Source organism: Lissotriton helveticus, chromosome 4_1 (assembly GCF_964261635.1).
Source record: "Lissotriton helveticus chromosome 4_1, aLisHel1.1, whole genome shotgun sequence".
Taxonomy (NCBI): Eukaryota; Metazoa; Chordata; class Amphibia; order Caudata; family Salamandridae; genus Lissotriton; species Lissotriton helveticus.
The window spans coordinates 1,679,956,416-1,679,970,657 of NC_136063.1; the positions used below are offsets into that span (position 1 = coordinate 1,679,956,416).

The 14,242-nt window shown below is 50.2% G+C and overlaps 1 long non-coding RNA gene across 2 annotated transcripts in view; it reads right to left on the reverse strand.

The window, feature by feature from the left end:
• Positions 1 to 280: 280 nt before the first annotated feature.
• LOC144827645 (uncharacterized) overlaps positions 281 to 14,242 on the reverse strand; it is a 172,098-nt gene continuing 158,136 nt past the window's right edge. The window contains exon 3 of one of the 2 annotated variants that reach the window (XR_013610282.1): positions 281 to 506. This is a non-coding gene — a long non-coding RNA (uncharacterized LOC144827645). Of the gene's footprint in view, positions 507 to 6,217; positions 6,340 to 14,242 lie in introns of those variants that run through there. The other variant, XR_013610283.1, reaches the window with a different exon arrangement.

The window sequence follows — 14,242 nt, forward strand, 5'->3', positions numbered from 1 at the left end:
CCTGTGTAGACCAGCAAGATCGCCATGCATCCCTTCCATGAATGCCACCACCTGCCCCAACTTCCTATCATGGTCTTGGAAAGCATTTGTCATATTGGTCTGCCCCACACACAGCTGTCGCAGCAGATCAACAGCCTCAGCACACAGTGCATTTTGGCTCACCGTGGCAGGGGCAGCGGTGCCTGCACCGAACGCCACTCTGCTCCCCCTACTCCTGCGTGCACGAACAGTACATGGTGCAGTTGGCGGAAGTGTGGGCCCTGTGGGCTGTGTCCCGACAGAAGGTGTTAATTGCCCACTCCCAGTCTGTGACAACAGTGCTGGCTCACCAAGATTTTCCGAAGATGAGGACGATGGTGTCTCCACATGCGAGTCCTCAGGGACGGTTCTGTCCCCCTCTCCGGCGCTGCCCTCCTCTGTGTCAGTCTGCGTGTGCGCAAAGTCTGATCCGGATGCATTGCCTCCACTCATCTCCGCCGTCTGTGGCTGAGTGCCCTCTGTCGAAGCTGAAATGCACAGAAAAGAGGTGTAAGTCATGGGCACACTCACGTACAGAAGGCCAAGGAATCCCTAATTCCATAGCTGACAAAGTTCTTCTAGCCCCCATCCTGCACACGGCCCACCTCTAACAGTCATCCTCACATTACATAAGCGTTGGTGGCCGTGACACATGTACAGCATGCGGACAGGGCAGGAGCACGTACATCAGCACACATGTGTTGCCATGGGTCCACGGACCACTACGGCATGTGCTTAAACACTCAACTACTAAGCAAGTGGCGTGTCAACAAGCCGGAACTGGATATCAAATTACACCCTCCCAATGGCACCAACATGGCATCGCAGAGATACATACGCACCACGGAACTCAATACTGTGTCTGGGCACCAATACATGCATTGCACTCCCAAGTATCCTACACAGACAGTATGCTCACCGCTAGTTTGCTGTTGATCCACACTCAGCCGTTCGGACAGGTCAGGATGCGTCACAGCAATGATACGGTGCATGAGAGGGGTCATGGAGCTTCGGGCCAGACGTGGCGTCCTTAGGATTATCCCCAGTGTCACTTCCGCTACATTCTTGCTCAGCCTGGAAATGTCGTCCCAGCGTTTGTGGCAGTGTGTATGTCGTCTGTTGCACACCCCCAATGCCCGTACATCCCGTGCAATGCTCCTCCACACGTCCTTGCGTAGGTGCAGCTTGACCTACCATGATGGGAGACAAAAGGGTGCAAGTCAGTGGACAGTTGGCCTGTCACACAGATAGGGCCAACACGTATGTGTCATCCGCCATGCACAATCCGAAAAATATGTCAAGGCAACAGTACACAGCTAAGATTGCAGAAGCCTGGAGTCATTGCCCACCTCATGCACACCAACATGTCCCACACTGCACTTACCACCTGTCCGGGTGCGCCGTAGAGCCGTTCAAAGTTGCGCAGCACACCGTCCACGAGGACATCAAGTTCCGCGGCGGTGAAGGGACAAGACCGGATCTCTTTTTCTCTCGACATGGCAAGATCACGGAGTATGGCACTGGAGCAGGAGTCGGTGGTCAGCTCAGCAGCAGCAGGTCGAGGTGATGGTCACAGGCAGCAGTCGGTGGTCAGCTCAGCAGCAGCAGGTCGAGGTGATGGTCACAGGCAGCAGTCGGTGGTTAGCTCAGCAGCAGCAGGTCGAGGTGATGGTCACAGGCAGCAGTCGGTGGTCAGCTCAGCAGCAGCAGGTCGAGGTGATGGTCACAGGCAGCAGTCGGTGGTCAGCTCAGCAGCAGCAGGTCGAGGTGATGGTCACAGGCAGCAGTCGGTGGTCAGCTCAGCAGCAGCAGGTCGAGGTGAACAGGCAGCACTGGTTCCCAGGGTAGGATGTGTGCTTTTTCCCATCACACATATATAGGGCCCTCAGCACGTGTCAGTGGCATGCGTCGCCAGCAATTGGTCAGCCCTGGAAGCGTGTTCGTAAAAGGGCCAATGACTGACCCTGGTGTTGCGGTGCACTGCTTCCGCCACTTTCGATTGGCCATACGCGGCCAGCGTTCCTTCTTCCCATTGGCTGCATGTGCACGGACCGTCACGGTCACACATCGGCAACCGCACGTGCAAGCTTCCGGCACGGATGCTTCAGTTGCAACAATGTTCTATCACTGGCGCCACCATGGCGGTGCACGTACTCTGCGGGGGAGGTGCAGGCCTACACACCCTTTGGATGTAGTCAATAGACATGGCAGTTCTTGTCCCCTCTTACAGTCACATTGCATCATCCACCGTCCACCGGCCGTGCCAGGCCTGGCCTAGGACCGGCGTGCCGGCCATGTCAGCCACCGCCGTGCCAGGGCTGGCCTAGGACCGGCCTGCCGGCCATGTCAGCCACCGCCGTGCCAGGGCTGACCTAGTACCGGCGTGCCGGCCATGTCAGCCACCGCCGTGCCTGGCATGGCCGGCAGGCCGGTCCTAGGCCAGGCCTGGCACGCCGGTGGCTGACATGGCCGGCACGCCGGTACTAGGCCAGCCCTGGCACGGCGGTGGCTGACATGGCCGGCAGGCCGGTCCTAGGCCAGCCCTGGCATGGCGGTGGCTGACATGGCCGGCACGCCGCTCCTAGGCCAGCCCTGGCACGGCGGTGGCTGACATGGCAGGCACGCCGGTACTAGGCCAGCCCTGGCACGGCGGTGGCTGACATGGCCGGCAGGCCGGTCCTAGGCCAGCCCTGGCACGGCGGTGGCTGACATGGCCGGCACGCCGGTCCTAGGCCATGCCTGGCACGGCCGGTGGACGGTGGATGATGCAATGTGACTGTAAGAGGGGACATGAACTGCCATGTCTATTGACTACATCCAAAGGGTGTGTAGGCCTGCACCTCCCCCGCAGAGTACGTGCACCGCCATGGTGGCGCCAGTGATAGAACATTGTTGCAACTGAAGCATCCGTGCCGGAAGCTTGCACGTGCGGTTGCCGATGTGTGACCGTGACGGTCCGTGCACATGCAGCCAATGGGAAGATGGAAGGCTGCCCACGTATGGCCATTGGAAGATAGCGGAAGCAGTGCACCGCCATGGCGGCGCAAAGGATTTTAGATTGTCAGACGCTGCAGCGTGATGTTTCGTCTGTAGTTGCGTCATGAGGGTTGTGAGCGTGATAGGGAAACTTCATATGTCATGCACTATTCCATGTGTGTCCATACTATGCCCATCGGTGGGCACACAATGTGCAACAGATGTGCATGTCGACGTGTTGACGTCGGGTGTGACCCTACAGACGTTATTACATCTTCACATCTACACATGACATCACGGCTGTATGGCCACATTCTGAATCTGTTGTCAGTGTGTGGTTCAGGCGAGGTGACTACAATGGTGGGGGTACACATGCATTCAGTGTATGTGTGTTGGCTGTTGTGTCACCATGCATGTAATGACTGTATGCTCACCATTGTTGGTGTTGGCATTGGTGCATGATGACATGGTGTGTGTGTGTATCATTATCGTTTGTGTGCATGCACTTGCATGTGTGTCTGTGATGTGGCTTCTACACATTAGGGCCATGACACACGTATTGCCAGTAATGTTGACATGTGACTAAGTAGTGTTGTACGTGTTGACACACTTCCTGTTGCAAGTGGCTGCACATTGTTAAAGGGCCACTCCGTATTGTAGTAACTATCAGAGATGTCACACATATGACCATTCTCCGATACATTTTTCTTCTTGCTAATGTTGGCTTACATGTGATGTAGTTGCACACGTATGCGTAGTTTTCAAGTTGACTCAAGTTACATCTCTCTCCCACACAGGAGGGCTCCAAATGTGCATCGGCCATACACTGTGCTGGAGGATATGGTTGACGAGGAGGTGATTAGGAAATTCCGGCTTGATCGACGTCGGTTGATGGAGCTTGTTGCCCAATTGTCTCCTCATCTGCAGCCACGAAGGACTTATCCTGGTTCCATTACACCCACAGCAAAGGTGATGGCGGCCCTATACTTTTTTGCTACTGGAACCTTTCAGTACACAGTTGGACATGCCGGGGGGATGTCACAGTCCATGTTCAGCATGGTACTTCGGGATGTTTTAAAAGCTATGATGCTGTACAAGGATGACTATATCCATTTCCCACGGCCGGAAGAGTTGCCAGCAGTCAAAGCAGACTTCTATGCACTGGGCCAGATACCACACGTAGTGGGTTCCATTGATGGCACACATATCGCTATCATTCCACCACGGGCACGTGAGCAGGTTTTTAGGAATCGGAAGCACTTCCATTCGCTGAACGTGCAGGTGGTGTGCCTGGCCAACAACATCATCTCCCATGTGTGCGCAAGATTTCCAGGCTCCGCACATGACGCCCACATCATGCGGAGCAGCATTGTCCCCCAACTGATGGCAAATCTGCGTCCCGGTCAAGCGTGGCTTGGTGGTGAGTCTGGCGTGGGGACTTTTGTGATCTCTGTGTGGCATGGGGTATCCAGCAAATCTGGTTGTGATATTTGTGTCTGTCACCCCCCTACATAGGCGACTCGGCGTACCCAAACAGGCCCTGGCTCCTGAGTCCCATACGTAATCCTACAACTGCGGGTGAAATGCGCTAAAATGATGCACATGGAAGGACACGTAGAGTGGTTGAACGTACCTTTGGACTGCTAAAGTCTAGGTTTCGGTGCCTGGATAAGACCGGAGGGGCCCTGCCTTACTCACCAGGCAAAGTATGCAGGATCGTGATTGCCTGCTGCATGCTCCACAACCTGGCCGTGCGCAATGACATTGAACTGCTCTTGGACCCTGAAGACGAAGAAGTTCCTCGGCCTCCCATCCCACCCATGTCGACTGATGAGGATAGTGGTGAGGAGGAAGGTGTGGACCAGAGGCGCCAGTTCATTGCTCGCTACTTCCCTTGAATGTGAGTAACTACCTCTTGTGCCGGTTGACAATGCCTTATGTATGTTTGCTGGTGTTGTGTGGATGTGGGATGCATCAGCTGTGTGTTCTGGTATGTGATGTTTGCATATGTGTGTGTTCATTTATTTGGACATGCAAGTCTCCATGATGTGTGTCCTCTCATCCACTGCTTTAGTGATGAGTGTAGTTTGTGTAATGTTGCTGTGCAGTGTGTTGTGATGTGTGTGAATCTGTTTCCTGACGTGTGTTTGCTGTCTCTGAATTTCCCTAGGTCACTCCCGCAGCGGCATGATTATGTACGACTTGGATCCCTGCACCTGTTTACGTCTGTTTCTGAGGCCATCATGTGATTAAACATGGAGGCAACACATCATTGAGTGTGTAAGTGGCATTTATTTACAGGTTGTGCATTTGTGCAGGTGAATATTTACAAGTAAGTGTGGGGTGGGGGAGTGGGAGTTGAAGGTAATGGCCGATGAAATGTCCGTGCTGACACCACATTGGGTGGTGTCAGGCTAGTCCAGCAGACCTGTGGCAATGATTGGCTATGTGGGACAGGATACTTGGCAGGGTGAATGGCTGGCTCAGGCAGTGTCTGAGTCATTGGCGGCCCCTCTTTGAGCGTGTGGATGGCGCTCCAACACTGCTCTCACCCACTTCCAGCCTCGGACGGCCCCTCCGTCTTTGAGGTGGAACAGAGTCAGCTGGGGGGGCAGGTTGATCAGGGGCCACATCCGTCGCCAGGGGCACAGGTGGTGGTGGTGGTGGTGGCGGTGGCGGTGGCGTTGCTGGCCGTGGCGCCAGGACAATTGGTTGAGGGGGGGTGGGGTTGTTCCGGGCAATCCATTCCCTCCACATTATTGTCTGCTGGCCCATGATGTCCACTATCTGGCCAAGGTATCCCGAAATTTCACGCAACATGTTTGTGTTGTCCACCGAGTCCTGGTGGGCATGATCTGCCTGTTCCTGGCCACGGTCGTATGAAGCCTGGCACCTGGCTAGGGCTTCAAGGGACTCTGCCACAGGATGGGGTGGGTCTCCTTCCTCTGTGCGGCGGAGTGTGGGTCTCCTGATTGCCTGCTGTGGCCTCGCCTCTCTCCTTTGTGGCCCACTCACCCTGCTTGGGTGGGAGGCCGATTGACCTGCGTCGTGCGGTGGGTTAGGCTGGGTGGCACAGGCAGGAGTGGTGGTACTGGTGGTGGTGGTGGTGGTGGTCACTCTGCAGATCACTGAGGCCGGTGTCGCTGGAGTTACACATGCGACGGTTGTCGGGGCCGGGAGTCGGGGCCGGGAGTCCCTGTGAGCCAGATGGCCCTGGCTGTCTGCTTGGGCCCGCACCATCCTCCGCACCGGAGCTGCCTGTGTCATCGTCCCCAGAGAGTCCGGTATGTGTGTGAGGCGAGTCTTGCGGCCGGGTGCTGGTTTCCCCAGTCAGATTACGATCACCTGAGGGACAAGATTGTGCAGGTCAGTAATGTGGACATTACATGTTCATTACAATTTGTATACATTTCAGTGTCCTGTCGCAAACACCCCACCCACCCTACCCTCCACCGCCCTCCACCACCCTCCACCGCCCTCCCTGTAGACATGGGGGCCTGTTGGGAGTTGTAGTTGTGACCTCTCACACCCTCCACCACCCTCCACCGCCCTCCCTGTACACCACAATTCACTGATGTCCTGGGTCTCTGTGCACAGTTCTGTGTATGAGCAGGATCCTTGCAACAATGGGGTGTAAAATCAACATTGGATCTAATGATTAAATTAATTCCTTCAGAAGAAATGCAATATGCTCATGAAAGGAATTCTTTTGAGCGGACAATGGAAAACAAACAAAGAATTGTTTCTAACATAAGAAAGAGCAATATAACTGGGATATAATTTCCCGTTTTGTGACTGATATAATTTCGATTCAAAAAGGGGGGTGGTGATGGACAGAGTATCTGAATTAAGCAGAACACTCCTACCCAGTCAAAAGATCAGGGCTTGATCCATCACCGTTTTTTAGCTCACTGCACCATCCCAGTTCAGAACCTGGCTACATGCAAATTAGTCTGTCCCTGGCCCAGTGCATCATGGGAACAGGGCAGACCAAACTACCAAGCCAATTCTTTACTGGAAAGGAAACAAGCTTCCGGGGACCGGTTTCTGGCATTACAGCCGTCTTCGGCCCGGCTTGCTTGAATCCTGATGGTGCAGTGAGCAAGGGACTCACATCTGAGCATACCCTTCCACGCTTGTGGTGGCCAAAACGATTCAAAAAGGGGGGTGGTGATGGACAGAGTATCTGAATTAAGCAGAACACTCCTACCCAGTCAAAAGATCAGGGCCTGATCCATCACAGTTTTTTAGCTCACTGCACCATCCCAGTTCAGAACCTGGCTACATGCAAATTAGTCTTTCCCTGGCCCAGTGCATCATGGGAACAGGGCAGACCAAACTACCAAGCCAATTCTTTACTGGAAAGGAAACAAGCTTCCGGGGACCGGTTTCTGGCATTACAGCCGTCTTCGGCCCGGCTTGCTTGAATCCTGATGGTGCAGTGAGCAAGGGACTCACATCTGAGCATACCCTTCCACGCTTGTGGTGGCCAAAACGATTCAAAAAGGGGGGTGGTGATGGACAGAGTATCTGAATTAAGCAGAACACTCCTACCCAGTCAAAAGATCAGGACTTGATCCATCACCGTTAATTTCGGGCAACAAATACAAAAATAAAAACAAAAATGAATACAAACTATGGAGATGGTAGAATCCAATACGCAAACCAATATAGCATTACAATAATAAACACGCAACTGCCTCTGTCTATCATTACCACAATACATTGCACACCTTTTGTAGTGACATCACGAGTCACATGTTGTAGTTGAATGGGTTTTTATTGGGTGTATTCTAACACTGTGTCGTATCAACCCTGAGCAAGTTATCAGTTGATAACGAAACGCAACGTTTTTATTTTGTGACCTGGGTGTTGTTTTGATGAATGAAAGAAACGGGAAAATGCTGATTCCTGTGGGTGCGTTTTCATTATCCTGAACCAGGAAGTAGTGGTGAATAGTGTTTCAGCGTGGCTCTGCCGAGGATTTTTGCACCGAGAGTACAGGCGCCATGGGTCCGGCTGTTTGAGCCGTGCTGTGGATATATATATACATATATATATATATATATATTACCTACTGGCGATAGCCAGTAGGTATATATAGTTAGGATTGTTTTCCATAGGGAAATCGCAACATTCTATTGGGAATAACTTTGGCGCCGGTTGAGGAATCTTCCTGAAATTTTCCTTAACTTTGCCTCGTGGCGCTCCGCTCCTTCCCTGAATGTTTGGGGGGGATTCGTCAAGCGGGGGCCGAGATAAAAGGGGGGTCCCAAAACGTGTTTTCCCCATGTTAATTTCCATAGGGCGGTTGGACTCACTTTTAGCCCGAACGGCTGAATGGTTTTCCACCAAACTTGCCAAAATTGTAGGGACTGGTAGCCCGATGTGCCTTTGCTATGTCTCAAGATATGTGCTCCAGTGGTTTTTATGAAAATTAAGTTTGAAAAAATATATATTGGGCTACATTGGGCTATATATATGTTAGAGCCCAAATGTAGCCCAATGTAGCCCAAAGATGGCCACCAGAGACAAAACAAACAAATGTAGCCCAAATATCAGCCAGATGTAGCCCAACTATAGCCCAATGACAGAATGTCCCAGAGTGTTCTAAAGAACAACTAGAGCGCTAACAGTCTTACTTATGACAAAAGTATGGCACACCTGAAGTCATCTTGATTGGAATAAAGTGTTAATACTTAAAACATTTAAATTGCAAAGGAACAAAATGAGGGGGTTCATTTTGCCATAGAAATTATGATTAGTGCTGAAGAAAGAAAAATTAGGGCACATTTTGAGTGACTTCTCAAATCCTCTTATATTTCATTAAAAAAATTCTGATATGCAGTCTCCCAAGATGGCCACCAGAGACAAAAGAGCCCAAATGTAGCCCAAATATCAGCCAGATGTAGCCCAACTATAGCCCAATGACAGAATGTCCCAGAGTGTTCTAAAGAACAACTAGAATGCTAACAGTCTTACTTATGACAAAAGTATGGCACACCTGAAGTCATCTTGATTGGAATAAAGTGTTAACACTTAATACATTTAATTTGAAAAGGAACAAAATTAGGGGTTTCATTTTGCCATAGAAATTTTATATTACCTACTGGCGATAGCCAGTAGGTATATATAGTTAGGATTGTTTTCCATAGGGAAATCGCAACATTCTATTGGGAATAACTTTGGCGCCGGTTGAGGAATCTTCCTGAAATTTTCTTTTCTTCACACTTGCAGTCTCGCCTGAGCTTCTTGTCCTCCCTGATCTACGGCCGGGCTTGGCTCTGCCATTCTTGCACAGCAACCGACCGGCCGGGCTTGGCTCCGCCGGCCGGACCACAACCCCCAGCAGCCTTTGGGGTCAGCGACGACGCCTGCAACGAGCGCGGCAGGAGGCGCTTAAAGCACAGGCAGGGGCTGAGTCCCCTGTCTTTCTTTTCTTCACACTTGCAGTCTCGCCTGAGCTTCTTGTCCTCCCTGATCTACGGCCGGGCTTGGCTCCGCCATTCTTGCACAGCAACCGACCGGCCGGGCTTGGCTCCGCCGGCCGGACCACAACCCCCAGCAGCCTTTGGGGTCAGCGACGACGCCTGCAACGAGCGCGGCAGGAGGCGCTTAAAGCACAGGCAGGGGCTGAGTCCCCTGTCTTTCTTTTCTTCACACTTGCAGTCTCGCCTGAGCTTCTTGTCCTCCCTGATCTACGGCCGGGCTTAGCTCCGCCATTCTTGCACAGCAACCGACTGGCCGGGCTTGGCTCCGCCGGCCGGACCACAACCCCCAGCAGCCTTTGGGGTCAGCGACGACGTCTGCAACGAGCGCGCCAGGAGGCGCTTAAAGCACAGGCAGAGCCTTCGTCCCGCGAGGACGCGCGCGGGACGCGCCGGACGAAGCCCGGACTAAGGGCGGACAGTCTAAGACAGTCCGAGACAGGCAGAGACTGGACTGGGCCAGTTACCCTGCTCAGGTTTTCAGGTGAGACTGTTCCATTGTTCGAGGAGGATTCTGGACATTATCAGGCATTGACTTTATATGCATTGTGTCTAATCCGATTTGTGAGACTGAGGGACACACTTCCAGCGTATTTACACTGTGTTTTCGGGGGGGTTCTGTTTTTTGTCTTATTGCTATGCCTAGTAAAAAACTGTCCCCTGTAGAAAATACTATGGACAACTACTTAGTGCAGGTAGTTGCTAAAATTAATAGTGAGAGGAGATCCTCACTTGGGCTGGGTGCTTCTCCCAAGTCTCCTACATCAATTTTGTCAGTACCTGACTCTGTTCAATCCCCGAACATAGCTAATAGTAGTTGCCCGGTTGTAATACCTGAATTTGACGACAATGCTCTCCTGGACCAGACTAATTGTGCACTTGAGGTTAGTGATAGTGAAAATGAGGCTGATTTACACCCCCAAGAGGTAAAAGCCCCTACCCCAGTACCTGCGCCACGCACTACCAGAGGAGCAAAAAAGGGTCAGCAAAAGCGGGGAGGGCTCCGCTCAAGTCGCAAGAAGCCTGCCTCCCCACCAAGTAACACTGTGGTGGAGGAAGAAGGGTTACTTGATGAAGTCGGTGTGTCTTTAACCAATGAGCAGTTTAGGAAGTTGCTGGCTTTGATAGACACCAAGATCCAGGGAATTGTAAAGCCGTTGGTGGGGAAGATAGATAAGCTCAATAATGAAGTTAAACGATTAGGGGGCCTTTTGAGCAAAACTTTGGAGGAAGTAGAAAAACTGCCTGAAGAAATGATAAATAAGATTGAGTTAAAGAATGGAACATCAAGCTCTGAGGGTGAGGGTGAGGGAGGAGCATTTCCCTTGTCTAATCATCCTGTGGTTTCACAGGTAGTGGTAGGGGAGGGTGTACAAGGGGTAGTTGTCCCTCCTGTTGTACTTCCAGACCAGGATCATGCGAAAGGCTCGGTTGAGCTTATAGTTGAGGCTTCCCCCTTAGTCCTTGTTCTAGCTAACGTTCCTAAACTGGATTCAGGACAGGATGAAACTACATCTTCATTGCGGTCTAAAGCCTTATACTGGCTAACCAACAATATGGTAATAAACCCCTGGGGTAAGAAACAACTGGCAGAAGAACTAGTTATGGCTAGGAGGGTGGAGTGGATAGGTAGCAGCCCAAAAAGATTCAGGGGTGACTGTGTTGTTCTGAATTTTTTACACCCTGAGGTGCTAATCAACATCTTGCCCAATCTTCTACCTCCACAGCGAAGGTCCGCTGATATTATCCCTCTTACACTAGACTTTTTCTACTATCGGAAAGGGGGGGTTTCTAATCGGTATACATTAAGAACAAAATGGAATGTGGTTTCTGCAAAGGGCAAGTATGCTACGAACTCCTCTTAGTGGGGAATAAATCTTGAGAATAGGTTCTCAGCCCTCTCCAATTTGAATGACTGTGATTGACTTCAAGGGGGTAAATGTTCAGTATCATTTGCTGTAAAAGCCCAGAGAATATGCTCCCCGAATGTCCACAAAAGTAATGAGGTTGCCCATTTGAATCCTATAAGTACTTTAGCGCAGACAAGTTTAGCGATACCTGTGGTGGGAGTGCCCTCTCCTTTGATTTTAACTCCTGATGTTCAACTCGATTCTCCGACCGGGGTGGGGAATCTAATCTCTTGGAACTTGGCTGGGCTATGCTCCAAACTAGATTGTGGGGACTGGCTTGGCTTTGTTAATTTATATGATGTATGTATGTTTCAAGAGACTTGGGCATGTAAACCTGTATTTGCGCTAGGATATTTAATTTTTTTTGTGCCAGCAGTAAAGGGCCCGAAAGGGAGACCGATGGGAGGTCTTACAATCTGGGTCCGACAAACCCTCAAACTTAAAATAACAAATATTGAGACTAGTCATAATGACATTCAGTTAATCAGGGTAACCAGTGATGTAACAGGGTCACTAGATATATATAACATATACGCTAGGAATGTGAAGGGTGTTAGATCTGATGTTTTAATCGCATTGGGTAACCTCCTTGATAAATTTTCACCTGATAACAAGGTGGTGATAGCAGGCGATTTTAATAGGACGTTTGAGCCCCTGGTCTTAAGTGAGGTCTCCATTGCAGCAGAAGAGGACTCCCAATGGGGCATTCCTGCGTTAGATCTGAAGCCAGTTACTCGTTGGACTGAGGAAATTATAGATCTGAATGCACTGTGCTTAGAAAAAGGTCTGAGAGCTTTGAATGGACGTACAGCTTTGGATAGAAAAGGCTCCATGACCTTTGACAACGGAAGACATAAAAGTAGGATAGATTATGTTATTTGCAGCTTATTGCTGTGGTCATCTGTCCGTGATATGGAGGTCGTTATGAGACCTGAGAACGATCACAATCCTTTATGTGTGGAGCACAAATGGTGGGCCGTTGGGACAAATCCTACTTGTTTAAACACTCTTGCTCCGCCCTCGCTCATCCCAGAAAATAACATGCGTAGGCTTAAATGGGCCAGTGTTGTGACCAATCAACAGGCTATTGATAATATTAATTACGAAACTGATCAAGCCATAGCTGCTTTGGAAACAATTAGTGTTTCCCCCTCTGGCCTGAAAGAAGTGGTTAACATTCATGATACTCTGTTCGACAAGATTAAAAAACATTTCCTGAAACCTGTTAGGCGAAATGGGGCTAGAGCTAGTAAAGATGCTAAATGGTATAACGCCGAATGTAGGGCTGCACGTCTGGCTCTAGGGCAGGCACTTAAAAGGAGGGTGGCCGAAAGCACTTGTCTAGCCAGAAAGAATTATAAAGCCTGCATAGTGAAAGCTAAAAGAGCCTGGGATGAGCTACACTGGTGTAAATTGAAAAAAGCAAGTGATAGAAAAGATTCCAGAGCGTTCTGGAATATCGTTAAATGGGGTAGCGAGAGAGTAGAGGAATCCCCTAATAATAACGTACCTCAGGAAGCTTGCGTAGAATTTTTTAGCTCGCAGTACGCTTTTAATACACAGATTAGAGAGGAGGACAGTATTACTATGTCTTTTTCTTACGGTAATCTTTTTAACGATAAAGAGATTTTGATTGCTATAAATGCTGTGAACAGAGGACGCGCACCCGGATCAGATGGCGTTCCTGCAGATATCTTTTTAAATGATAAAGAGCGGTGGTGTAAATATATCTATTTACTCATCAATTTTATTGCCAAGGGTGCTGAGGTCCCAGCCTCTTGGAGAGGAGCTGTGATTATCCCTGTGTTTAAAAAGGGAGACCGCGCACAGCCGGGTAATTATAGGCCAATAAGCCTTATCGACACTGTACAAAAAATAGTCGGCCGTGTGGTGGTAAATAGGCTCCTAGATTGGGCAGAGGACAACAACATCATATCGCCGTACCAAGCAGGATTTCGAAGGGCAACCAGCACGGTTGACCAAGTGTTCCGTTTCTAACTGCTTCAGTGGAAGACTGTGGTGCTGGGAGGAGGCAGCCTTTATGCAGCATTTGTTGATTTGAGGGCTGCCTTCGACCTGGTCCCACGGGCAAAACTGTGGCAAGTTCTACAGAGTTTGGGGGTCCCTGAGGAATTACTGACTTTGGTAATGCGATTACACGAGCTCACTTTTGCCAAAATACAGTGGGGAGGGCATGACATGGTCACAGATGAATTTCCAGTTGAAAGGGGGGTTCGACAGGGGTGTTCAATGGCCCCAACCTTGTTCACTTTGTACATAAACGGCGTTGTCCCCCGTATGGTAACAGCTTCTGTAGACGCTCCATCTCTCTCAGGGTTAAAAATCCCTATATTAATGTTCGCGGACGACACGCTTATTATGTCGAAAACGCCTAGTGGTTTGCAGCGTGCTCTGTGTATTTTTGAGAATTTCTGTGGGAGCATGGGTTAGAGGTGAACGCCACCAAAACCAAACTCATGGCTTTTAAACCACATCGTAGCTGTAAGTCTAACATCATCATGAGTGGGCGGCCTCTTGAGGTAGTAAACTCATTCACATACCTAGGAATTCTCATCGCAGATAATAATAGATGGAGCCAGCATATAAATATTGCCACTTTGCGACATAAGCAATTGTCGGGTGCCATTAATATGGAACATAGGAAATCTTTGACCAAACCTGTTAAGCCAGCTTTATTGGTTTATGAAGCGAAGGCTATAGGGTCGGCACTTTATGGTGCGGAGATATGGGGCTTTGAAAATCTGAATTCTTTACAGGGGTCGGAGAATATATTCTTAAGATTACTTACTGGTACCCCAAAAAGCACTCCTCTCCTTCCTTTAAGATATG